Consider the following 25,908-nt stretch of genomic DNA (forward strand, 5'->3'; position numbering starts at 1 on the left):
CCTTATTGTGTAAAGATGTTTCCTGTTGTATAAAGATGTTACCTATTGTGTAACTGTGTTCCCTGTTGCGAAAAATTGCTCCCTGTTGTGGAAATGTGTTCCCTGTTGTGTACATGTGTTCCCTGTTGTGTAAAGGTGTTCCCTGTTGTATAAATGTGTTCCCTGTTGTGTAAAGGTGTTCCCTGATGTGTAAATGTGTTCCCTGTTGTGTAAAGGTGTTCCCTGTTGTGTAAAGGTGTTCCCTGATGTGTAAATGTGTTCCCTGTTATGTAACGATGTTCCCTGTTGTGTAGATGTGTTCCCTGTTGTGTAAAGGTGTTCCCTGTTGTATAATGATGTTCCCTGTTGTGTAACGGCCTGAATGAATATCATAGAAACATAGAAGATAGGAGCAGGGACAGGGTACTGAATTTGGATGATCAGCCATGATCTCATTAAATGGTGGAGCAGGCTCGAGGGGCCGAATGGCCTACTCCTGCTCCTATATTCTATGTTTCTCCCTTAAAATTGATCTTCAATTCATTTTTGTGGATTATTGTTTTAAGTCATAAAGGACTTTAAAATAATAAATGGGGTGAGGGCTCAGTCTAAGCAAGATAACTATTCACAGTGGCCATTGTTAATTGTAGGGAAAGTGCCTCAGCATCGTGCTTACGCTCTGATTAAAATGAATTCAAAATATCGTATTTGTCCCGCTGAAGATCCGAAAGAAGTGGTTAGTCTGTAAATATAAGATGCAGCTTATGTGAGCGATGGTGGTATAGTGGTGAGCATAGCTGCCTTCCAAGCAGTTGACCCGGGTTCGATTCCCGGCCATCGCAACCGAGATATTTTTAACCCCTTGCAGGTCAGAACTGATTTATGGGAGACCTTACAACAGGATTTTATAACAAATAAAAATCTTAATTACAATTGACAGAATACTTTCATCAACTAATAAATGGGTTCTCAGTCAGAAGCAATATTAAAAATGGTAGTTAAATAAACTTTAATCCTCCATGATTGTCCATCCATAATACAGCTGCCTGTCAGTGCTGTGTTATTTCAGCCTCCAGACTGTATTGAAAGCGATAGCATTGCCCTCAAATAGCCCAGAATCCCGGACACAGCAACACACGTGTTGGGAAGCTCACCCTGGCTACACAAGGACACTCAGTATTACACCACCCACAATGGGACACACACACAATGACACACAGAAAACCAGCAAGAGGCTTTCAGGACACACAAAGGGAGGGCTAGAGAAAGACACTGAGGATACCAGAGAGAGACAGACAAACAGACTGAGTAACACGAGCCAGAGACTGAGGGAAAGACAGAGGGAGAGCTGGACAGACAGGGCAAGAGAGACTGAGAGGAAGGGAGGGACTGGTATGAAGATGTTTTCTGTTGTGTAAATGTGTTCCCTATTATGCAAAGGTGTGCCCTGTTGCGTAAAGGTGTTCCCTGTTGTACAAAGGTGTTCCCTGTTGTTTAAACATGTTCGCTGTTGTGTAAAGGTGTTCCCTGTTGTGTAAAGGTGTTCCCTGTTGCGTAAAGTTGTTCCCTGTTGCGTAAAGGTGTTCCCTGTTGTACAAAGGTGTTCCCTGTTGTTTAAACATGTTCCCTGTTGTGTAAACGTGTTCCATGTTGTGTAAAGATGTTCCCTGTTGTATAAATATGTTCCTTGTTGTGTAAAGATGTTTCCTGTTGTATAAAGATGTTACCTATTGTGTAACTGTGTTCCCTGTTGCGAAAAATTGCTCCCTGTTGTGGAAATGTGTTCCCTGTTGTGTACATGTGTTCCCTGTTGTGTAAAGGTGTTCCCTGTTGTATAAATGTGTTCCCTGTTGTGTAAAGGTGTTCCCTGATGTGTAAATGTGTTCCCTGTTGTGTAAAGGTGTTCCCTGTTGTGTAAAGGTGTTCCCTGATGTGTAAATGTGTTCCCTGTTATGTAACGATGTTCCCTGTTGTGTAGATGTGTTCCCTGTTGTGTAAAGGTGTTCCCTGTTGTATAATGATGTTCCCTGTTGTGTAACGGCCTGAATGAATATCATAGAAACATAGAAGATAGGAGCAGGGACAGGGTACTGAATTTGGATGATCAGCCATGATCTCATTAAATGGTGGAGCAGGCTCGAGGGGCCGAATGGCCTACTCCTGCTCCCTATATTCTATGTTTCTCCCTTAAAATTGATCTTCAATTCATTTTTGTGGATTATTGTTTTAAGTCATAAAGGACTTTAAAATAATAAATGGGGTGAGGGCTCAGTCTAAGCAAGATAACTATTCACAGTGGCCATTGTTAATTGTACGGAAAGTGCCTCAGCATCGTGCTTACGCTCTGATTAAAATGAATTCAAAATATCGTATTTGTCCCGCTGAAGATCCGAAAGAAGTGGTTAGTCTGTAAATATAAGATGCAGTTTATGTGAGCGATGGTGGTATAGTGGTGAGCATAGCTGCTTCCAAGCAGTTGACCCGGGTTCGATTCCCGGCCATCGCAACCGAGATATTTTTAACCCCTTGCAGGTCAGAACTGATTTATGGGAGACCTTACAACAGGATTTTATAACAAATAAAAATCTTAATTACAATTGACAGAATACTTTCATCAACTAATAAATGGGTTCTCAGTCAGAAGCAATATTAAAAATGGTAGTTAAATAAACTTTAATCCTCCATGATTGTCCATCCATAATACAGCTGCCTGTCAGTGCTGTGTTATTTCAGCCTCCAGACTGTATTGAAAGCGATAGCATTGCCCTCAAATAGCCCAGAATCCCGGACACAGCAACACACGTGTTGGGAAGCTCACCCTGGCTACACAAGGACACTCAGTATTACACCACCCACAATGGGACACACACACAATGACACACAGAAAACCAGCAAGAGGCTTTCAGGACACACAAAGGGAGGGCTAGAGAAAGACACTGAGGATACCAGAGAGAGACAGACAAACAGACTGAGTAACACGAGCCAGAGACTGAGGGAAAGACAGAGACTGCGAGAGAGACAGAGGGAGAGCTAGAGAGACTGAGAGGAAGGGAGGGACTGGTATGAAGATGTTTTCTGTTGTGTAAATGTGTTCCCTATTATGCAAAGGTGTGCCCTGTTGTGTAAAGATGTTCCCTGTTGTGTAAAGGTGTTCCCTGTTGTGTAAAGTTGTTCCCTGTTGCGTAAAGGTGTTCCCTGTTGTACAAAGGTGTTCCCTGTTGTTTAAACATGTTCGCTGTTGTGTATAGGTGTTCCCTGTTGTGTAAAGGTGTTGCGTAAAGTTGTTCCCTGTTGCGTAAAGGTGTTCCCTGTTGTACAAAGGTGTTCCCTGTTGTTTAAACATGTTCCCTGTTGTGTAAACGTGTTCCATGTTGTGTCAAGATGTTCCCTGTTGTATAAATATGTTCCTTGTTGTGTAAAGATGTTTCCTGTTGTATAAAGATGTTACCTATTGTATAACTGTGTTCCCTGTTGCGAAAAATTTCTCCCTGTTGTGGAAATGTGTTCCCTGTTGTGTACATGTGTTCCCTGTTGTGTAAAGGTGTTCCCTGTTGTATAAATGTGTTCCCTGTCGTGTAAATGTGTTCCCTTTTATGTAAAGATGTTCCCTGTTGTGTAAAGGTGTTCCCTGTTGCGTAAAGGTGTTCCCTGTTGTATAAATATGTTCCTTGTTCTGTAAAGATGTTTCCTGTTGTATAAAGATGTTACCTATTGTGTAACTGTGTTCCCTGTTGCGAAAAATTGCTCCCTGTTGTGGAAATGTGTTCCCTGTTGTGTACATGTGTTCCCTGTTGTGTAAAGGTGTTCCCTGTTGTATAAATGTGTTCCCTGTTGTGTAAAGGTGTTCCCTGATGTGTAAATGTGTTCCCTGTTGTGTAAAGGTGTTCCCTGTTGTGTAAAGGTGTTCCCTGATGTGTAAATGTGTTCCCTGTTATGTAACGATGTTCCCTGTTGTGTAGATGTGTTCCCTGTTGTGTAAAGGTGTTCCCTGTTGTATAATGATGTTCCCTGTTGTGTAACGGCCTGAATGAATATCATAGAAACATAGAAGATAGGAGCAGGGACAGGGTACTGAATTTGGATGATCAGCCATGATCTCATTAAATGGTGGAGCAGGCTCGAGGGGCCGAATGGCCTACTCCTGCTCCTATATTCTATGTTTCTCCCTTAAAATTGATCTTCAATTCATTTTTGTGGATTATTGTTTTAAGTCATAAAGGATTTTAAAATAATAAATGGGGTGAGGGCTCAGTCTAAGCAAGATAACTATTCACAGTGGCCATTGTTAATTGTAGGGGAAGTGCCTCAGCATCGTGCTTACGCTCTGATTAAAATGAATTCAAAATATCGTATTTGTCCCGCTGAAGATCCGAAAGAAGTGGTTAGTCTGTAAATATAAGATGCAGCTTATGTGAGCGATGGTGGTATAGTGGTGAGCATAGCTGCCTTCCAAGCAGTTGACCCGGGTTCGATTCCCGGCCATCGCAACCGAGATATTTTTAATCCCTTGCAGGTCAGAACTGATTTATGGGAGACCTTACAACAGGATTTTATAACAAATAAAAATCTTAATTACAATTGACAGGATACTTTCATCAACTAATAAATGGGTTCTCAGTCAGAAGCAATATTAAAAATGGTAGTTAAATAAACTTTAATCCTCCATGATTGTCCATCCATAATACAGCTGCCTGTCAGTGCTGTGTTATTTCAGCCTCCAGACTGTATTGAAAGCGATAGCATTGCCCTCAAATAGCCCAGAATCCCGGACACAGCAACACACGTGTTGGGAAGCTCACCCTGGCTACACAAGGACACTCAGTATTACACCACCCACAATGGGACACACACACAATGACACACAGAAAACCAGCAAGAGGCTTTCAGGACACACAAAGGGAGGGCTAGAGAAAGACACTGAGGATACCAGAGAGAGACAGACAAACAGACTGAGTAACACGAGCCAGAGACTGAGGGAAAGACAGAGACTGCGAGAGAGACAGAGGGAGAGCTAGACAGACAGGGAAAGAGAGACTGAGAGGAAGGGAGGGACTGGTATGAAGATGTTTTCTGTTGTGTAAATGTGTTCCCTATTATGCAAAGGTGTGCCCTGTTGTGTAAAGTTGTTCCCTGTTGCGAAAAGGTGTTCCCTGTTGTACAAAGGTGTTCCCTGTTGTTTAAATATGTTCGCTGTTGTGTAAAGGTGTTCCCTGTTGTGTAAAGGTGTTCCCTGTTGCGTAAAGTTGTTCCCTGTTGCGTAAAGGATTTCCCTGTTGTACAAAGGTGTTCCCTGTTGTTTAAACATGTTCCCTCTTGTGTAAACGTGTTCCATGTTGTGTAAAGATGTTCCCTGTTGTATAAATATGTTCCTTGTTGTGTAAAGATATTTCCTGTTGTATAAAGATGTTACCTATTGTATAACTGTGTTCCCTGTTGCGAAAAATTTCTCCCTGTTGTGGAAATGTGTTCCCTGTTGTGTACATGTGTTCCCTGTTGTGTAAAGGTGTTCCCTGTTGTATAAATGTGTTCCCTGTCGTGTAAATGTGTTCCCTTTTATGTAAAGATGTTCCCTGTTGTGTAAAGGTGTTCCCTGTTGCGTAAAGGTGTTCCCTGTTGTATAAATATGTTCCTTATTGTGTAAAGATGTTTCCTGTTGTATAAAGATGTTACCTATTGTGTAACTGTGTTCCCTGTTGCGAAAAATTGCTCCCTGTTGTGGAAATGTGTTCCCTGTTGTGTACATGTGTTCCCTGTTGTGTAAAGGTGTTCCCTGTTGTGTAAAGGTGTTCCCTGGTGTGTTAAGGTGTTCACTGATGTGTAAATGTGTTCCCTGTTGTGTAAAGGTGTTCCCTGTTGTGTAAAGGTGTTCCCTGATGTGTAAATGTGTTCCCTGTTATGTAACGATGTTCCCTGTTGTGTAGATGTGTTCCCTGTTGTGTAAAGGTGTTCCCTGTTGTGTAACGGCCTGAATGAATATCATAGAAACATAGAAGATAGGAGCAGGGACAGGGTACTGAATTTGGATGATCAGCCATGATCTCATTAAATGGTGGAGCAGGCTCGAGGGGCCGAATGGCCTACTCCTGCTCCTATATTCTATGTTTCTCCCTTAAAATTGATCTTCAATTCATTTTTGTGGATTATTGTTTTAAGTCATAAAGGACTTTAAAATAATAAATGGGGTGAGGGCTCAGTCTAAGCAAGATAACTATTCACAGTGGCCATTGTTAATTGTAGGGAAAGTGCCTCAGCATCGTGCTTACGCTCTGATTAAAATGAATTCAAAATATCGTATTTGTCCCGCTGAAGATCCGAAAGAAGTGGTTAGTCTGTAAATATAAGATGCAGCTTATGTGAGCGATGGTGGTATAGTGGTGAACATAGCTGCCTTCCAAGCAGTTGACCCGGGTTCGATTCCCGGCCATCGCAACCGAGATATTTTTAACCCCTTGCAGGTCAGAACTGATTTATGGGAGACCTTACAACAGGATTTTATAACAAATAAAAATCTTAATTACAATTGACAGAATACTTTCATCAACTAATAAATGGGTTCTCAGTCAGAAGCAATATTAAAAATGGTAGTTAAATAAACTTTAATCCTCCATGATTGTCCATCCATAATACAGCTGCCTGTCAGTGCTGTGTTATTTCAGCCTCCAGACTGTATTGAAAGCGATAGCATTGCCCTCAAATAGCCCAGAATCCCGGACACAGCAACACACGTGTTGGGAAGCTCACCCTGGCTACACAAGGACACTCAGTATTACACCACCCACAATGGGACACACACACAATGACACACAGAAAACCAGCAAGAGGCTTTCAGGACACACAAAGGGAGGGCTAGAGAAAGACACTGAGGATACCAGAGAGAGACAGACAAACAGACTGAGTAACACGAGCCAGAGACTGAGGGAAAGACAGAGACTGCGAGAGAGACAGAGGGAGAGCTAGACAGACAGGGAAAGAGAGACTGAGAGGAAGGGACGGACTGGTATGAAGATGTTTTCTGTTGTGTAAATATGTTCCCTATTATGCAAAGGTGTGCCCTGTTGTGTAAAGTTGTTCCCTGTTGCGTAAAGGTGTTCCCTGTTGTACAAAGGTGTTCCCTGTTGTTTAAACATGTTCGCTGTTGTGTAAAGGTGTTCCCTGTTGTGTAAAGGTGTTCCCTGTTGCGTAAAGTTGTTCCCTGTTGCGTAAACGTGTTCCATGTTGTGTAAAGATGTTCCCTGTTGTATAAATATGTTCCTTGTTGTGTAAAGATGTTTCCTGTTGTATAAAGATGTTACCTATTGTGTAACTGTGTTCCCTGTTGCGAAAAATTGCTCCCTGTTGTGGAAATGTGTTCCCTGTTGTGTACATGTGTTCCCTGTTGTGTAAAGGTGTTCCCTGTTGTATAAATGTGTTCCCTGTTGTGTAAAGGTGTTCCCTGATGTGTAAATGTGTTCCCTGTTGTGTAAAGGTGTTCCCTGTTGTGTAAAGGTGTTCCCTGATGTGTAAATGTGTTCCCTGTTATGTAACGATGTTCCCTGTTGTGTAGATGTGTTCCCTGTTGTGTAAAGGTGTTCCCTGTTGTATAATGATGTTCCCTGTTGTGTAACGGCCTGAATGAATATCATAGAAACATAGAAGATAGGAGCAGGGACAGGGTACTGAATTTGGATGATCAGCCATGATCTCATTAAATGGTGGAGCAGGCTCGAGGGGCCGAATGGCCTACTCCTGCTCCTATATTCTATGTTTCTCCCTTAAAATTGATCTTCAATTCATTTTTGTGGATTATTGTTTTAAGTCATAAAGGACTTTAAAATAATAAATGGGGTGAGGGCTCAGTCTAAGCAAGATAACTTTTCACAGTGGCCATTGTTAATTGTAGGGAAAGTGCCTCAGCATCGTGCTTACGCTCTGATTAAAATGAATTCAAAATATCGTATTTGTCCCGCTGAAGATCCGAAAGAAGTGGTTAGTCTGTAAATATAAGATGTGGCCTGTGTGAGCGATGGTGGTATAGTGGTGAGCATAGCTGCCTTCCAAGCAGTTGACCCGGGTTCGATTCCCGGCCATCGCAACCGAGATATTTTTAACCCCTTGCAGGTCAGAACTGATTTATGGGAGACCTTACAACAGGATTTTATAACAAATAAAAATCTTAATTACAATTGACAGAATACTTTCATCAACTAATAAATGGGTTCTCAGTCAGAAGCAATATTAAAAATGGTAGTTAAATAAACTTTAATCCTCCATGATTGTCCATCCATAATACAGCTGCCTGTCAGTGCTGTGTTATTTCAGCCTCCAGACTGTATTGAAAGCGATAGCATTGCCCTCAAATAGCCCAGAATCCCGGACACAGCAACACACGTGTTGAGAACCTCACCCTGGATACACAAGGACACTCAGTATTACACCACCCACAATGGGACACACACACAGTGACACACAGAAAACCAGCAAGAGGCTTTCAGGACACACAAAGGGAGGGCTAGAGAAAGACACTGAGGATACCAGAGAGAGACAGACAAACAGACTGAGTAACACGAGCCAGAGACTGAGGGAAAGACAGAGACTGCGAGAGAGACAGAGGGAGAGCTAGACAGACAGGGAAAGAGAGACTGAGAGGAAGGGAGGGACTGGTATGAAGATGTTTTCTTTTGTGTAAATGTGTTCCCTATTATGCAAAGGTGTGCCCTGTTGTGTAAAGTTGTTCCCTGTTGCGTAAAGGTGTTCCCTGTTGTACAAAGGTGTTCCCTGTTGTTTAAACATGTTCGCTGTTGTGTAAAGGTGTTCCCTGTTGTGTAAAGGTGTTCCCTGTTGCGTAAAGTTGTTCCCTGTTGCGTAAAGGTGTTCCCTGTTGTACAAAGGTGTTCCCTGTTGTTTAAACATGTTCCCTGTTGTGTAAACGTGTTCCATGTTGTGTAAAGATGTTCCCTGTTGTATAAATATGTTCCTTGTTGTGTAAAGATGTTTCCTGTTGTATAAAGATGTTACCTATTGTATAACTGTGTTCCCTGTTGCGAAAGATTTCTCCCTGTTGTGGAAATGTGTTCCCTGTTGTGTACATGTGTTCCCTGTTGTGTAAAGGTGTTCCCTGTTGTATAAATGTGTTCCCTGTCGTGTAAATGTGTTCCCTTTTATGTAAAGATGTTCCCTGTTGTGTAAAGGTGTTCCCTGTTGCGTAAAGGTGTTCCCTGTTGTATAAATATGTTCCTTTTTGTGTAAAGATGTTTCCTGTTGTATAAAGATGTTACCTATTGTGTAACTGTGTTCCCTGTTGCGAAAAATTGCTCCTTGTTGTGGAAATGTGTTCCCTGTTGTGTACATGTGTTCCCTGTTGTGCAAAGGTGTTCCCTGTTGTATAAATGTGTTCCCTGTTGTGTAAAGGTGTTCCCTGATGTGTAAATGTGTTCCCTGTTGTGTAAAGGTGTTCCCTGTTGTGTAAAGGTGTTCCCTGATGTGTAAATGTGTTCCCTGTTATGTAACGATGTTCCCTGTTGTGTAGATGTGTTCCCTGTTGTGTAAAGGTGTTCCCTGTTGTATAATGATGTTCCCTGTTGTGTAACGGCCTGAATGAATATCATAGAAACATAGAAGATAGGAGCAGGGACAGGGTACTGAATTTGGATGATCACCCATGATCTCATTAAATGGTGGAGCAGGCTCGAGGGGCCGAATGGCCTACTCCTGCTCCTATATTCTATGTTTCTCCCTTAAAATTGATCTTCAATTCATTTTTGTGGATTATTGTTTTAAGTCATAAAGGACTTTAAAATAATAAATGGGGTGAGGGCTCAGTCTAAGCAAGATAACTTTTCACAGTGGCCATTGTTAATTGTGGGGAAAGTGCCTCAGCATCGTGCTTACGCTCTGATTAAAATGAATTCAAAATATCGTATTTGTCCCGCTGAAGATCCGAAAGAAGTCGTTAGTCTGTAAATATAAGATGCAGCTTATGTGAGCGATGGTGGTATAGTGGTGAGCATAGCTGCCTTCCAAGCAGTTGACCCGGGTTCGATTCCCGGCCATCGCAACCGAGATATTTTTAACCCCTTGCAGGTCAGAACTGATTTTTGGGAGACCTAACAACAGGATTTTATAACAAATAAAAATCTTAATTACAATTGACAGAATACTTTCATCAACTAATAAATGGGTTCTCAGTCAGAAGCAATATTAAAAATGGTAGTTAAATAAACTTTAATCCTCCATGATTGTCCATCCATAATACAGCTGCCTGTCAGTGCTGTGTTATTTCAGCCTCCAGACTGTATTGAAAGCGATAGCATTGCCCTCAAATAGCCCAGAATCCCGGACACAGCAACACACGTGTTGGGAAGCTCACCCTGGCTACACAAGGACACTCAGTATTACACCACCCACAATGGGACACACACACAATGACACACAGAAAACCAGCAAGAGGCTTTCAGGACACACAAAGGGAGGGCTAGAGAAAGACACTGAGGATACCAGAGAGAGACAGACAAACAGACTGAGTAACACGAGCCAGAGACTGAGGCAAAGACAGAGACTGCGAGAGAGACAGAGGGAGAGCGAGAGAGACTGAGAGGAAGGGAGGGACTGGTATGAAGATGTTTTCTGTTGTGTAAATGTGTTCCCTATTATGCAAAGGTGTGCCCTGTTGTGTAAAGATGTTCCCTGTTGTGTAAAGGTGTTCCCTGTTGTGTAAAGTTGTTCCCTGTTGCGTAAAGGTGTTCCCTGTTGTACAAAGGTGTTCCCTGTTGTTTAAACATGTTCGCTGTTGTGTATAGGTGTTCCCTGTTGTGTAAAGGTGTTCCCTGTTGCGTAAAGTTGTTCCCTGTTGCGTAAAGGTGTTCCCTGTTGTACAAAGGTGTTCCCTGTTGTTTAAACATGTTCCCTGTTGTGTAAACGTGTTCCATGTTGTGTAAAGATGTTCCCTGTTGTATAAATATGTTCCTTGTTGTGTAAAGATGTTTCCTGTTGTATAAAGATGTTACCTATTGTATAACTGTGTTCCCTGTTGCGAAAAATTTCTCCCTGTTGTGGAAATGTGTTCCCTGTTGTGTAAATGTGTTCCCTGTTGTGTAAAGGTGTTCCCTGTTGTATAAATGTGTTCCCTGTCGTGTAAATGTGTTCCCTTTTATGTAAAGATGTTCCCTGTTGTGTAAATATGTTCCTTGTTGTGTAAAGATGTTTCCTGTTGTATAAAGATGTTACCTATTGTGTAACTGTGTTCCCTGTTGCGAAAAATTGCTCCCTGTTGTGGAAATGTGTTCCCTGTTGTGTACATGTGTTCCCTGTTGTGTAAAGGTGTTCCCTGTTGTATAAATGTGTTCCCTGTTGTGTAAAGGTGTTCCCTGATGTGTAAATGTGTTCCCTGTTGTGTAAAGGTGTTCCCTGTTGTGTAAAGGTGTTCCCTGATGTGTAAATGTGTTCCCTGTTATGTAACGATGTTCCCTGTTGTGTAGATGTGTTCCCTGTTGTGTAAAGGTGTTCCCTGTTGTATAATGATGTTCCCTGTTGTGTAACGGCCTGAATGAATATCATAGAAACATAGAAGATAGGAGCAGGGACAGGGTACTGAATTTGGATGATCAGCCATGATCTCATTAAATGGTGGAGCAGGCTCGAGGGGCCGAATGGCCTACTCCTGCTCCTATATTCTATGTTTCTCCCTTAAAATTGATCTTCAATTCATTTTTGTGGATAATTGTTTTAAGTCATAAAGGACTTTAAAATAATAAATGGGGTGAGGGCTCAGTCTAAGCAAGATAACTATTCACAGTGGCCATTGTTAATTGGAGGGAAAGTGCCTCAGCATCGTGCTTACGCTCTGGTTAAAATGAATTCAAAATATCGTATTTGTCCCGCTGAAGATCCGAAAGAAGTGGTTAGTCTGTAAATATAATATGCTGCTTATGTGAGCGATGGTGGTATAGTGGTGAGCATAGTTGCCTTCCAAGCAGTTGACCCGGGTTCGATTCCCGGCCATCGCAACCGAGATATTTTTAACCCCTTGCAGGTCAGAACTGATTTATGGGAGACCTTACAACAGGATTTTAAAACAAATAAAAATCTTAATTACAATTGACAGAATACTTTCATCAACGAATAAATGGGTTGTCAGTCAGAAACAATATTAAAAATGGTAGTTAAATAAACTTTAATCCTACATGATTGTCCATCCATAATACATCTGCCTGTCAGTGCTATGTTATTTCAGCCTCCAGACTGTATTGAAAGCGATAGCATTGCCCTCAAATAGCCCAGAATCCCGGACACAGCAACACACGTGTTGGGAAGCTCACCCTGGCTACACAAGGACACTCAGTATGGATACACACACAATGACACACAGAAAACCAGCAAGAGGCTTTCAGGACACACAAAGGGAGGGCTAGAGAAAGACACTTAGGATACCAGAGAGAGACAGACAAACAGACTGAGTAACACGAGCGAGAGACTGAGGGAAAGACAGAGACTGCGAGAGAGACAGAGGGAGAGATAGACAGACAGGGAAAGAGAGACTGAGAGGAAGGGAGGGACTGGTATGAAGATGTTTTCTGTTGTGTAAATGTGTTCCCTATTATGCAAAGGTGTGCCCTGTTGTGTAAAGATGTTCCCTGTTGTGTAAAGGTGTTCCCTGTTGTGTAAAGTTGTTCCCTGTTGCGTAAAGGTGTTCCCTGTTGTACAAAGGTGTTCCCTGTTGTTTAAACATGTTCGCTGTTGTGTAAAGGTGTTCCCTGTTGTGTAAAGGTGTTCCCTGTTGTGTAAAGTTGTTCCCTGTTGCGTAAAGGTGTTCCCTGTTGTACAAAGGTGTTCCCTGTTGTTTAAACATGTTCCCTGTTGTGTAAACGTGTTCCATGTTGTGTAAAGATGTTCCCTGTTGTATAAATATGTTCCTTGTTGTGTAAAGATGTTTCCTGTTGTATAAAGATGTTACCTATTGTATAACTGTGTTCCCTGTTGCGAAAAATTTCTCCCTGTTCTGGAAATGTGTTCCCTGTTGTGTACATGTGTTCCCTGTTGTGTAAAGGTGTTCCCTGTTGTATAAATGTGTTCCCTGTTGTGTAAATGTGTTCCCTGTTATGTAATGATGTTCCCTGTTGTGTAAAGGTGTTGCGTAAAGGTGTTCCCTGTTGTATAAATATGTTCCTTGTTGTGTAAAGATGTTTCCTGTTGTATAAAGATGTTACCTATTGTGTAACTGTATTCCCTGTTGCGTAAAATTGCTCCCTGTTGTGGAAATGTGTTCCCTGTTGTGTACATGTGTTCCCTGTTGTGTAAAGGTGTTCCCTGTTGTATAAATGTGTTCCCTGTTGTGTAAAGGTGTTCCCTGACGTGTAAATGTGTTCCCTGTTGTGTAAAGGTGTTCCCTGTTGTGTAAAGGTGTTCCCTGATGTGTAAATGTGTTCCCTGTTATGTAACGATGTTCCCTGTTGTGTAGATGTGTTCCCTGTTGTGTAAAGGTGTTCCCTGTTGTATAATGATGTTCCCTGTTGTGTAACGGCCTGAATGAATATCATAGAAACATAGAAGATAGGAGCAGGGACAGGGTACTGAATTTGGATGATCAGCCATGATCTCATTAAATGGTGGAGCAGGCTCGAGGGGCCGAATGGCCTACTCCTGCTCCTATATTCTATGTTTCTCCCTTAAAAATGATCTTCAATTCATTTTTGTGGATTATTGTTTTAAGTCATAAAGGACTTTAAAATAATAAATGGGGTGAGGGCTCAGTCTAAGCAAGATAACTATTCACAGTGGCCATTGTTAATTGTAGGGAAAGTGCCTCAGCATCGTGCTTACCCTCTGATTAAAATGAATTCAAAATATCGTATTTGTCCCGCTGAAGATCCGAAAGAAGTGGTTAGTCTGTAAATATAAGATGCAGCTTATGTGAGCGATGGTGGTATAGTGGTGAGCATAGCTGCCTTCCAAGCAGTTGACCCGGGTTCGATTCCCGGCCATCGCAACCGAGATATTTTTAACCCCTTGCAGGTCAGAACTGATTTATGGGAGACCTTACAACAGGATTTTATAACAAATAAAAATCTTAATTACAATTGACAGAATACTTTCATCAACTAATAAATGGGTTCTCAGTCAGAAGCAATATTAAAAATGGTAGTTAAATAAACTTTAATCCTCCATGATTGTCCATCCATAATACAGCTGCCTGTCAGTGCTGTGTTATTTCAGCCTCCAGACTGTATTGAAAGCGATAGCATTGCCCTCAAATAGCCCAGAATCCCGGACACAGCAACACACGTGTTGGGAAGCTCACCCTGGCTACACAAGGACACTCAGTATTACACCACCCACAATGGGACACACACACAATGACACACAGAAAACCAGCAAGAGGCTTTCAGGACACACAAAGGGAGGGCTAGAGAAAGACACTGAGGATACCAGAGAGAGACAGACAAACAGACTGAGTAACACGAGCCAGAGACTGAGGGAAAGACAGAGAGTGCGAGAGAGACAGAGGGAGAGCTGGACAGACAGGGCAAGAGAGACTGAGAGGAAGGGAGGGACTGGTATGAAGATGTTTTCTGTTGTGTAAATGTGTTCCCTATTATGCAAAGGTGTGCCCTGTTGCGTAAAGGTGTTCCCTGTTGTACAAAGGTGTTCCCTGTTGTTTAAACATGTTCGCTGTTGTGTAAAGGTGTTCCCTGTTGTGTAAAGGTGTTCCCTGTTGCGTAAAGTTGTTCCCTGTTGCGTAAAGGTGTTCCCTGTTGTACAAAGGTGTTCCCTGTTGTTTAAACATGTTCCCTGTTGTGTAAACGTGTTCCATGTTGTGTAAAGATGTTCCCTGTTGTATAAATATGTTCCTTGTTGTGTAAAGATGTTTCCTGTTGTATAAAGATGTTACCTATTGTGTAACTGTGTTCCCTGTTGCGAAAAATTGCTCCCTGTTGTGGAAATGTGTTCCCTGTTGTGTACATGTGTTCCCTGTTGTGTAAAGGTGTTCCCTGTTGTATAAATGTGTTCCCTGTTGTGTAAAGGTGTTCCCTGATGTGTAAATGTGTTCCCTGTTGTGTAAAGGTGTTCCCTGTTGTGTAAAGGTGTTCCCTGATGTGTAAATGTGTTCCCTGTTATGTAACGATGTTCCCTGTTGTGTAGATGTGTTCCCTGTTGTGTAAAGGTGTTCCCTGTTGTATAATGATGTTCCCTGTTGTGTAACGGCCTGAATGAATATCATAGAAACATAGAAGACAGGAGCAGGGACAGGGTACTGAATTTGGATGATCAGCCATGATCTCATTAAATGGTGGAGCAGGCTCGAGGGGCCGAATGGCCTACTCCTGCTCCCTATATTCTATGTTTCTCCCTTAAAATTGATCTTCAATTCATTTTTGTGGATTATTGTTTTAAGTCATAAAGGACTTTAAAATAATAAATGGGGTGAGGGCTCAGTCTAAGCAAGATAACTATTCACAGTGGCCATTGTTAATTGTACGGAAAGTGCCTCAGCATCGTGCTTACGCTCTGATTAAAATGAATTCAAAATATCGTATTTGTCCCGCTGAAGATCCGAAAGAAGTGGTTAGTCTGTAAATATAAGATGCAGTTTATGTGAGCGATGGTGGTATAGTGGTGAGCATAGCTGCCTTCCAAGCAGTTGACCCGGGTTCGATTCCCGGCCATCGCAACCGAGATATTTTTAACCCCTTGCAGGTCAGAACTGATTTATGGGAGACCTTACAACAGGATTTTATAACAAATAAAAATCTTAATTACAATTGACAGAATACTTTCATCAACTAATAAATGGGTTCTCAGTCAGAAGCAATATTAAAAATGGTAGTTAAATAAACTTTAATCCTCCATGATTGTCCATCCATAATACAGCTGCCTGTCAGTGCTGTGTTATTTCAGCCTCCAGACTGTATTGAAAGCGATAGCATTGCCCTCAAATAGTCCAGAATCCCGGACACAGCAACACACGTGTTGGGAAGCTCACCCTGGCTACACAAGGACACTCAGTATTACACCACCCACAATGGGACACACACACAATGACACACAGAAAACCAGCAAGAGGCTTTCAGGACACACAAAGGGAGGGCTAGAGAAAGACACTGAGGATACCAGAGAGAGACAGACAAACAGACTGAGTAACACGAGCCAGAGACTGAGGGAAAGACAGAGACAGAGGGAGAGCTAGACAGACAGGGAAAGAGAGACTGAGAGGAAGGGAGGGACTGGTATGAAGATGTTTTCTGTTGTGTAAATGTGTTCCCTATTATGCAAAGGTGTGCCCTGTTGTGTAAAGATGTTCCCTGTTGTGTAAAGGTGTTCCCTGTTGTGTAAAGTTGTTCCCTGTTGCGTAAAGGTGTTCCCTGTTGTACAAAGGTGTTCCCTGTTGTTTAAACATGTTCGCTGTTGTGTAAAGGTGTTCCCTGTTGTGTAAAGGTGTTCCCTGTTGCGTAAAGTTGTTCCCTGTTGCGTAAAGGTGTTCCCTGTTGTACAAAGGTGTTCCCTGTTGTTTAAACATGTTCCCTGTTGTGTAAACGTGTTCCATGTTGTGTAAAGATGTTCCCTGTTGTATAAATATGTTCCTTGTTGTGTAAAGATGTTTCCTGTTGTATAAAGATGTTACCTATTGTATAACTGTGTTCCCTGTTGCGAAAAATTTCTCCCTGTTGTGGAAATGTGTTCCCTGTTGTGTACATGTGTTCCCTGTTGTGTAAAGGTGTTCCCTGTTGTATAAATGTGTTCCCTGTCGTGTAAATGTGTTCCCTTTTATGTAAAGATGTTCCGTGTTGTGTAAAGGTGTTCCCTGTTGCTTAAAGGTGTTCCCTGTTGTATAAATATGTTCCTTGTTGTGTAAAGATGTTTCCTGTTGTATAAAGATGTTACCTATTGTGTAACTGTGTTCCCTGTTGCGAAAAATTGCTCCCTGTTGTGGAAATGTGTTCCCTGTTGTGTACATGTGTTCCCTGTTGTGCAAAGGTGTTCCCTGTTGTATAAATGTGTTCCCTGTTGTGTAAAGGTGTTCCCTGATGTGTAAATGTGTTCCCTGTTGTGTGAAGGTGTTCCCTGTTGTGTAAAGGTGTTCCCTGATGTGTAAATGTGTTCCCTGTTATGTAACGATGTTCCCTGTTGTGTAGATGTGTTCCCTGTTGTGTAAAGGTGTTCCCTGTTGTATAATGATGTTCCCTGTTGTGTAACGGCCTGAATGAATATCATAGAAACATAGAAGATAGGAGCAGGGACAGGGTACTGAATTTGGATGATCAGCCATGATCTCATTAAATGGTGGAGCAGGCTCGAGGGGTCGAATGGCCTACTCCTGCTCCTATATTCTATGTTTCTCCCTTAACATTGATCTTCAATTCATTTTTGTGGATTATTGTTTTAAGTCATAAAGGACTTTAAAATAATAAATGGGGTGAGTGCTCAGTCTAAGCAAGATAACTATTCACAGTGGCCATTGTTAATTGTAGGGAAAGTGCCTCAGCATCGTGCTTACGCTCTGATTAAAATGAATTCAAAATATCGTATTTGTCCCGCTGAAGATCCGAAAGAAGTGGTTAGTCTGTAAATATAAGATGCAGCTTATGTGAGCGATGGTGGTATAGTGGTGAGCATAGCTGCCTTCCAAGCAGTTGACCCGGGTTCCATTCCCGGCCATCGCAACCGAGATATTTTTAACCCTTTGCAGGTCAGAACTGATTTATGGGAGACCTTGCAACAGGATTTTATAACAAATAAAAATCTTAATTACAATTGACAGAATACTTTCATCAACTAATAAATGGGTTCTCAGTCAGAAGCAATATTAAAAATGGTAATTAAATAAACTTTAATCCTCCATGATTGTCCATCCATAATACAGCTGCCTGTCAGTGCTGTGTTATTTCAGCCTCCAGACTGTATTGAAAGCGATAGCATTGCCCTCAAATAGCCCAGAATCCCGGACACAGCAACACACGTGTTGGGAAGCTCACCCTGGCTACACAAGGACACTCAGTATTACACCACCCACAATGGGACACACACACAATGACACACAGAAAACCAGCAAGAGGCTTTCAGGACACACAAAGGGAGGGCTAGAGAAAGACACTGAGGATACCAGAGAGAGACAGACAAACAGACTGAGTAACACGAGCGAGAGACAGAGACTGAGGGAAAGACAGAGACTGCGAGAGAGACAGAGGGAGAGATAGACAGACAGGGAAAGAGAGACTGAGAGGAAAGGAGGGACTGGTATGAAGATGTTTTCTGTTGTGTAAATGTGTTCCCTATTATGCAAAGGTGTGCCCTGTTGTGTAAAGTTGTTCCCTGTTGCGTAAAGGTGTTCCCTGTTGTACAAAGGTGTTCCCTGTTGTTTAAACATGTTCGCTGTTGTGTAAAGGTGTTCCCTGTTGTGTAAAGGTGTTCCCTGTTGTGTAAAGTTGTTCCCTGTTGCGTAACGGTGTTCCCTGTTGTACAAAGGTGGTCCCTGTTGTTTAAACATGTTCCCTGTTGTGTAAACGTGTTCCATGTTGTGTAAAGATGTTCCCTGTTGTATACATATGTTCCTTGTTGTGTAAAGATGTTTCCTGTTGTATAAAGATGTTACCTATTGTATAACTGTGTTCCCTGTTGCGAAAAATTTCTCCCTGTTGTGGAAATGTGTTCCCTGTTGTGTACATGTGTTCCCTGTTGTGTAAAGGTGTTCCCTGTTCTATAAATGTGTTCCCTGTTGTGTAAATGTGTTCCCTGTTATGTAAAGATGTTCCCTGTTGTGTAAAGGTGTTCCCTGTTGCGTAAAGGTGTTCCCTGTTGTATAAATATGTTCCTTGTTGTGTAAAGATGTTTCCTGTTGTATAAAGATGTTACCTATTGTGTAACTGTGTTCCCTGTTGCGAAAAATTTCTCCCTGTTGTGGAAATGTGTTCCCTGTTGTGTACATGTGTTCCCTGTTGTGTGAAGGTGTTCCCTGTTGTATAAATGTGTTCCCTGTTGTGTAAAGGTGTTCCCTGATGTGTAAATGTGTTCCCTGTTGTGTAAAGGTGTTCCCTGTTGTGTAAAGGTGTTCCCTGATGTGTAGATGTGTTCCCTGTTGTATAAAGATGTTCCCTGTTGTGTAAAGGTGTTCCCTGTTGTGTAAAGGTGTTCCCTGTTGTATAAATGTGTTCCCTGTTGTGTACATGTGTTCCCTGTTGTGTAAAGGTGTTCCCTGTTGTATAAATGTGTTCCCTGTTGTGTAAAGGTGTTCCCTGATGTGTAAATGTGTTCCCTGTTGTGTAAAGGTGTTCCCTGTTGTGTAAAGGTGTTCCCTGATGTGTAAATGTGTTCCCTGTTATGTAACGATGTTCCCTGTTGTGTAGATGTGTTCCCTGTTGTGTAAAGGTGTTCCCTGTTGTATAATGATGTTCCCTGTTGTGTAACGGCCTGAATGAATATCATAGAAACATAGAAGATAGGAGCAGGGACAGGGTACTGAATTTGGATGATCAGCCATGATCTCATTAAATGGTGGAGCAGGCTCGAGGGGCCGAATGGCCTACTCCTGCTCCTATATTCTATGTTTCTCCCTTAAAATTGATCTTCAATTCATTTTTGTGGATTATTGTTTTAAGTCATAAAGGACTTTAAAATAATAAATGGGGTGAGGGCTCAGTCTAAGCAAGATAACTATTCACAGTGGCCATTGTTAATTGTAGGGAAAGTGCCTCAGCATCGTGCTTACGCTCTGATTAAAATGAATTCAAAATATCGTATTTGTCCCGCTGAAGATCCGAAAGAAGTGCTTAGTCTGTAAATATAAGATGCAGCTTATGTGAGCGATGGTGGTATAGTGGTGAGCATAGCTGCCTTCCAAGCTAGTTGACCCGTGTTCGATTACTGCCCATCGCAACCGAGATAGTTTTAACCCCTTGCAGGTCAGAACTGATTTATGAGAGACCTTGCAACAGGATTTTATAACAAATAAAAATCTTAATTACAATTGACAGAATACTTTCATCAACTAATAAATGGGTTCTCAGTCAGAAGCAATATTAAAAATGGTAGTTAAATAAACTTTAATCCTCCATGATTGTCCATCCATAATACAGCTGCCTGTCAGTGCTGTGTTATTTCAGCCTCCAGACTGTATTGAAAGCGATAGCATTGCCCTCAAATAGCCCAGAATCCCGGACACAGCAACACACGTGTTGGGAAGCTCACCCTGGCTACACAAGGACACTCAGTATTACACCACCCACAATGGGACACACACACAATGACACACAGAAAACCAGCAAGAGGCTTTCAGGACACACAAAGGGAGGGCTAGAGAAAGACACTGAGGATACCAGAGAGAGACAGACAAACAGACTGAGTAACACGAGCGAGAGACAGAGACTGAGGGAAAGACAGAGAGGGAGAGATAGACAGACAGGGAAAGAGAGACTGAGAGGAAGTGAGGGACTGGTATGAAGATGTTTTCTGTTGTGTAAATGTGTTCCCTATTATGCAAAGGTGTGCCCTGTTGTGTAAAAATATTCTCTGTTGTTTAACGATCTTCTCTGTTGTGTAAAGACGTTCCCAGTTGTGCAAAGATCTTCTCTGTTGAGTAAATATGTTCTCTGTTGTGTAAAGATTTTCTCTGTTGTGTAAAGCTGTTCTGTTGTGTAAATATATTTTCTGTTGTTTAAAGGCGTTCCCGCGTGTGCAAATATGTTTCCAGTAGTGTAAAGATGTTCTCTGTTATGTAAACTTGATGTAAGTAAAATATAAAGTGTGATAAAAAAAATAAGTGCGCTGCAACAGATATTTCTCGTTGGTGTAAATCAAAATGTAAATAGCAGAAGATGGTTTTGATTCATTGACCTCTGGGTAATGGGCCGATCACGCTTCCACTGCGCCACTCTGCTGTGGGTGACAGTTATCTTCAGATGCCTGTCAGTGCTAAGTGTTAGCGAGACAAATTTCAGCCTCCAGATTGTATTGAAAGCGATAACACTGAGGAAACCATAGAGAGGCACAAAGGTGTTCCCTGTTGTGTAAATGTGTTCCCTATTGTGTAAAAGTGTTCCCTGTTGTGTAAATGTGTTCCCTGTTGTGTAAAGGTGTTCCCTGTTGTGGAAATGTGTTCCGTATTGTTTAAGGATTCTCCCTGTTGTGTAAAGATTTTCCCTGTTGTGTAAATGTGTTCCCTGTTGTTATAATGTGTTCCCTGCTGTGTAAATGTGTTCCCTGCTGTGTAAAGGTGTTCCCTGTTGTGTAGATGCGTTCCCTGCTGTGTAAAGGTGTTCCCTGCTGCATAAAGGTGTTCCCTGTCGTGTAGATGCGTTCCCTGTTATGTAAAGGTGTTCCCTGTTGTGTAAATGTGTTCCCTGCTGTGTAAGGGTGTTCCCTGTTGTGTAGATGCGTTTCCTGTTGTTTAAATGTGTTCGCTGTTGTGTAAAGATGTTTCCTGCTGTGCAATGATGTTCCCTGTTGTGTAGAAGTGTTCCCTGCTGTGTAAAGGTGTTCCCTGATGTGTGAATGTGTTCCCTGTTGTAAATAGGTGTTTCCTGTTGTGTAGATGTGTTCCCTGTTGTGTAGATGTGTTCCCTGTTGTGTAAATGTGTTCCCTGTTGAGTAAATGTGTTCCCTGCTGTGTTAAGCTGTTCCATGTTGTGTAGATGTGTTCTCGGTTGTGTAAAGGTGTTACCTGTTGTGTAAAGATGTTCCCTGTTGTTTAAAGGTGTTCCCTGTTGTGTAAATGTGTTCCCTGCTGTTTAAAGGTGTTCCCTGTTGTGTAGATGCGTTTCCTGTTGTGTATATGTGTTCCCTGCTGTGTAAAGATATTCTCTGCTGTGTAAAGATGTTCCCTGTTGTGTAGATGCGTTTCCTGTTGTGTAAGTGTGTTCCCTGCTGTGTAAAGGTGTTCCCTTTTGTGTAAAGGTGTTCCCTGTTGTGTAAAGATGTTCCCTGTTGTGTAAAGATGTTCCCTGCTGTGAAAAGGTGTTCCCTGTTGTGTAAAGAAGTTCCCTGTGTAAAGATGTTCCCTGCTGTGTGAAGGTGTTCCCTGTTGTGTAATTGTGTTCCCTGCTGTGTAAAGGTGTTCCCTTTTGTGTAAAGATGTTCCCTGTTGTGTAAAGGTGTTCCCTGTTGTGTAAAGGTGTTCCCTTTTGTGTAAAGATGTTCCCTGTTGTATAAAGATGTTCCCTGTTGTGTAAAGATGTTCCCTATTGTGTAGATGTGTTCCCTGTTGTGTAAATGTGTTCCCTGTTGTATAAAGATGTTCCCTGTTGTGTAAAGGTGTTCCCTGTTGTGCAAAGGCGTTCTGTGTCACTGTCCGTCTCCTCACCGTGACCTTGTGCCAGGGTTTCACTGTGGCCAAGAGCACCATCTGGTGGTGGAGACGCGGCGCTGCAGGAATGTGTTGAAAGGGGAAAGTCGAGGCTGCTGCCTGTTTGCAGCAGTTGCAGCTTATGTTGGTGCGAATTAAATGCTTTGAAAATTGTGTCGCAGGTTTTTGTGTTTATTGCAGGTAGGCAGTTGATGTAAGTAAAGTGTCATAAAAATAAGTGCGATGTGATCAGCAACAGATCTTTCTTGTTGGCGTAAATCAGAATGTAAATAGCAGAAGATGGTTTCGATCCATCGATCTCTGGGTTATGGGCCCAGCACGCTTCCGCTGCGCCACTCTGCTACTGGGTGCAAATCATCGCCAACTGCCTGTCAGTGCTAAGTGTTAGCGAGACAAATTTCAGCCTCCAGACTGCATTGAAAGCGATAACACTGAGGAAACCAGAGAGAGACAGACAAACAAACTGAGTAACACGAGGAAGAGACTGAGGGAAAGTCGGAGACTGCGGGAGAGACAGAGGGAGAGAGAGACAGGCAGGGTTAAGGAGACTTTGAGGAAGGGTGAGAATGGTATGATGGTGCTTCGTGTTGTGAAAAGATGTTCCCTGTTGGGTAAAGTTGTTCCCTGTTGTGTAAACGTGTCCCCTGTTTTCTAAAGATGTTCCCTGTTATGTAAACGTGTCCCCTGTTGTGTAGATGTGTTCCCTGTTGTGTAAATATGTTCCCTGTTGTGTAGATGTGTTCCCTGTTGTTTTAAGGTGTTCCCTGTTGTGTAGATGTGTTCTCTATTGTGTAAATGTCTTCCCTGTTGTGTAAAGGTGTTCACTGTTGTGTAAAGCTGTTCCCTGTTATGTAAATACGTTCCCTGCTGTGTAAATGTGTTCCCTATTGTATAAAGGTGTTCCCTGTTGTGTAAATGAGTTCCCTGTTGTGTTCATGTGTTCCCTGTTGTGTTCATGTGTTCCCTGTTGTGTAAAGGTGATCCCTGTTGTGCAAAGATGTTCCCTGTTGTGTAAAGCTGTTCACTGTTGCATAAAGGTGTTCCGTGTTGTACAAAGGTGTTCCCTGTTGTTTAAACATGTTCCCTGTTGTGTAAAGGTGTTCCCCGTTGTGTAAAATTGTTCCCTGTTGCGTAAAGGTGTTCCCTGTTGTACAAAGGTGTTCCCTGTTGTTTAAACATGTTCCCTGTAGTGTAAAGGTGTTCCCTGTTGTGTAAAGGTGTTCCCTGTTGTTTAAACATGTTCGCTGTTGTGTAAAGGTGTTCCCTGTTGTGTAAAGGTGTTCCCTGTTGTGTAAAGTTGTTCCCTGTTGCGTAAAGGTGTTCCCTGTTGTACAAAGGTGTTCCCTGTTGTTTAAACATGTTCCCTGTTGTGTAAACGTGTTCCATGTTGTGTAAAGATGTTCCCTGTTGTATAAATATGTTCCTTGTTGTGTAAAGATGTTTCCTGTTGTATAAAGATGTTACCTATTGTATAACTGTGTTCCCTGTTGCGAAAAATTTCTCCCTGTTGTGGAAATGTGTTCCCTGTTGTGTACATGTGTTCCCTGTTGTGTAAAGGTGTTCCCTGTTGTATAAATGTGTTCCCTGTTGTGTGAATGTGTTCCCTGTTATGTAAAGATGTTCCCTGTTGTGTAAAGGTGTTCCCTGTTGCGTAAAGGTGTTCCCTGTTGTATAAATATGTTCCTTGTTGTGTAAAGATGTTTCCTGTTGTATAAAGATGTTACCTAGTGTGTAACTGTGTTCCCTGTTGCGAAAAATTGCTCCCTGTTGTGGAAATGTGTTCCCTGTTGTGTACATGTGTTCCCTGTTGTGTAAAGGTGTTCCCTGTTGTATAAATGTGTTCCCTGTTGTGTAAAGGTGTTCCCTGATGTGTAAATGTGTTCCCTGTTATGTAAAGATGTTCCCTGTTGTGTAGATGTGTTCCCTGTTGTGCAAAGGTGTTCCCTGTTGGATAATGATGTTCCCTGTTGTGTAACGGCCTGAATGAATATCATAGAAACATAGAAGATAGGAGCAGGGACAGGGTACTGAATTTGGATGATCAGCCATGATCTCATTAAATGGTGGAGCAGGCTCGAGGGGCCGAATGGCCTACTCCTGCTCCCTATATTCTATGTTTCTCCCTTAAAATTGATCTTCAATTCATTTTTGTGGATTATTGTTTTAAGTCATAAAGGACTTTAAAATAATAAATGGGGTGAGGGCTCAGTCCAAGCAAGATAACTATTCACAGTGGCCATTGTTAATTGTAGGGAAAGTGCCTCAGCATCGTGCTTACGCTCTGATTAAAATGAATTCAAAATATCGTATTTGTCCCGCTGAAGATCCGAAAGAAGTGGTTAGTCTGTAAATATAAGATGCGGCTTATGTGAGCGATGGTGGTATAGTGGTGAGCATAGCTGCCTTCCAAGCAGTTGACCCGGGTTCGATTCCCGGCCATCGCAACCGAGATATTTTTAACCCCTTGCAGGTCAGAACTGATTTATGGGAGACCTTACAACAGGATTTTATAACAAATAAAAATCTTAATTACAATTGACAGAATACTTTCATCAACTAATAAATGGGTTCTCAGTCAGAAGCAATATTAAAAATGGTAGTTAAATAAACTTTAATCCTCCATGATTGTCCATCCATAATACAGCTGCCTGTCAGTGCTGTGAAATTTCAGCCTCCAGACTGGATTGAAAGCGATAGCATTGCCCTCAAATAGCCCAGAATCCCGGACACAGCAACACACGTGTTGGGAAGCTCACCCTGGCTACACAAGGACACTCAGTATTACACCACCCACAATGGGACACACACACAGAAAACCAGCAAGAGGCTTTCAGGACACACAAAGGGAAGGCTAGAGAAAGACACTGAGGATACCAGAGAGAGACAGACAAACAGACTGCATAACACGAGCGAGAGACAGAGACTGAGGGAAAGACAGAGACTGCGAGAGAGACAGAGGGAGAGCTAGACAGACAGGGAAAGAGAGACTGAGAGGAAGGGAGGGACTGGTATGAAGATGTTTTCTGTTGTGTAAATGTGTTCCCTATTATGCAAAGGTGTGCCCTGTTGTGTAAAGTTGTTCCCTGTTGCGTAAAGGTGTTCCCTGTTGTACAAAGGTGTTCCCTGTTGTTTAAACATGTTCGCTGTTGTGTAAAGGTGTTCCCTGTTGTGTAAAGGTGTTCCCTGTTGCGTAAAGTTGTTCCCTGTTGCGTAAAGGTGTTCCCTGTTGTACAAAGGTGTTCCCTGTTGTGTAAACGTGTTCCATGTTGTGTAAAGATGTTCCCTGTTGTATAAATATGTTCCTTGTTGTGTAAAGATGTTTCCTGTTGTATAAAGATGTTACCTATTGTATAACTGTGTGCCCTGTTGCGAAAAATTTCTCCCTGTTGTGGAAATGTGTTCCCTGTTGTGTACATGTGTTCCCTGTTGTGTAAAGGTGTTCCCTGTTGTATAAATGTGTTCCCTGTCGTGTAAATGTGTTCCCTTTTATGTAAAGATGTTCCCTGTTGTGTAAAGGTGTTCCCTGTTGCGTAAAGGTGTTCCCTGTTGTATAAATATGTTCCTTGTTGTGTAAAGATGTTTCCTGTTGTATAAAGATGTTACCTATTGTGTAACTGTGTTCCCTGTTGCGAAAAATTGCTCCCTGTTCTGGAAATGTGTTC

The 25,908-nt window shown here is 42.1% G+C and overlaps 10 non-coding genes across 10 annotated transcripts; all 10 read left to right on the forward strand.

Moving 5' to 3' along the window:
• Positions 1-749: 749 nt before the first annotated feature.
• trnag-ucc (transfer RNA glycine (anticodon UCC)) lies at positions 750-821 on the forward strand. Its single transcript has one exon. It is a non-coding gene; the product is annotated as a tRNA-Gly (tRNA).
• Positions 822-4,394: 3,573 nt separating this feature from the next.
• On the forward strand, positions 4,395-4,466 carry trnag-ucc (transfer RNA glycine (anticodon UCC)). The gene has a single exon. It is a non-coding gene; the product is annotated as a tRNA-Gly (tRNA).
• Positions 4,467-6,336: 1,870 nt separating this feature from the next.
• Positions 6,337-6,408, forward strand: trnag-ucc (transfer RNA glycine (anticodon UCC)). Its single transcript has one exon. It is a non-coding gene; the product is annotated as a tRNA-Gly (tRNA).
• Positions 6,409-7,978: 1,570 nt separating this feature from the next.
• On the forward strand, positions 7,979-8,050 carry trnag-ucc (transfer RNA glycine (anticodon UCC)). The gene has a single exon. It is a non-coding gene; the product is annotated as a tRNA-Gly (tRNA).
• Positions 8,051-9,940: 1,890 nt separating this feature from the next.
• trnag-ucc (transfer RNA glycine (anticodon UCC)) lies at positions 9,941-10,012 on the forward strand. Its single transcript has one exon. It is a non-coding gene; the product is annotated as a tRNA-Gly (tRNA).
• A 1,876-nt stretch (positions 10,013-11,888) lies between these two features.
• trnag-ucc (transfer RNA glycine (anticodon UCC)) lies at positions 11,889-11,960 on the forward strand. Its single transcript has one exon. It is a non-coding gene; the product is annotated as a tRNA-Gly (tRNA).
• Positions 11,961-13,867: 1,907 nt separating this feature from the next.
• Positions 13,868-13,939, forward strand: trnag-ucc (transfer RNA glycine (anticodon UCC)). Its single transcript has one exon. It is a non-coding gene; the product is annotated as a tRNA-Gly (tRNA).
• Positions 13,940-15,550: 1,611 nt separating this feature from the next.
• trnag-ucc (transfer RNA glycine (anticodon UCC)) lies at positions 15,551-15,622 on the forward strand. Its single transcript has one exon. It is a non-coding gene; the product is annotated as a tRNA-Gly (tRNA).
• A 1,918-nt stretch (positions 15,623-17,540) lies between these two features.
• trnag-ucc (transfer RNA glycine (anticodon UCC)) lies at positions 17,541-17,612 on the forward strand. Its single transcript has one exon. It is a non-coding gene; the product is annotated as a tRNA-Gly (tRNA).
• Positions 17,613-24,618: 7,006 nt separating this feature from the next.
• trnag-ucc (transfer RNA glycine (anticodon UCC)) lies at positions 24,619-24,690 on the forward strand. The gene has a single exon. It is a non-coding gene; the product is annotated as a tRNA-Gly (tRNA).
• The last annotated feature ends 1,218 nt before the right edge of the window (positions 24,691-25,908 follow it).

This window comes from Somniosus microcephalus, chromosome 29 (assembly GCF_052327205.1).
Source record: "Somniosus microcephalus isolate GS21.2 chromosome 29, FLI_Smic_1.0, whole genome shotgun sequence".
NCBI classification, from domain to species: domain Eukaryota; kingdom Metazoa; phylum Chordata; class Chondrichthyes; order Squaliformes; family Somniosidae; genus Somniosus; species Somniosus microcephalus.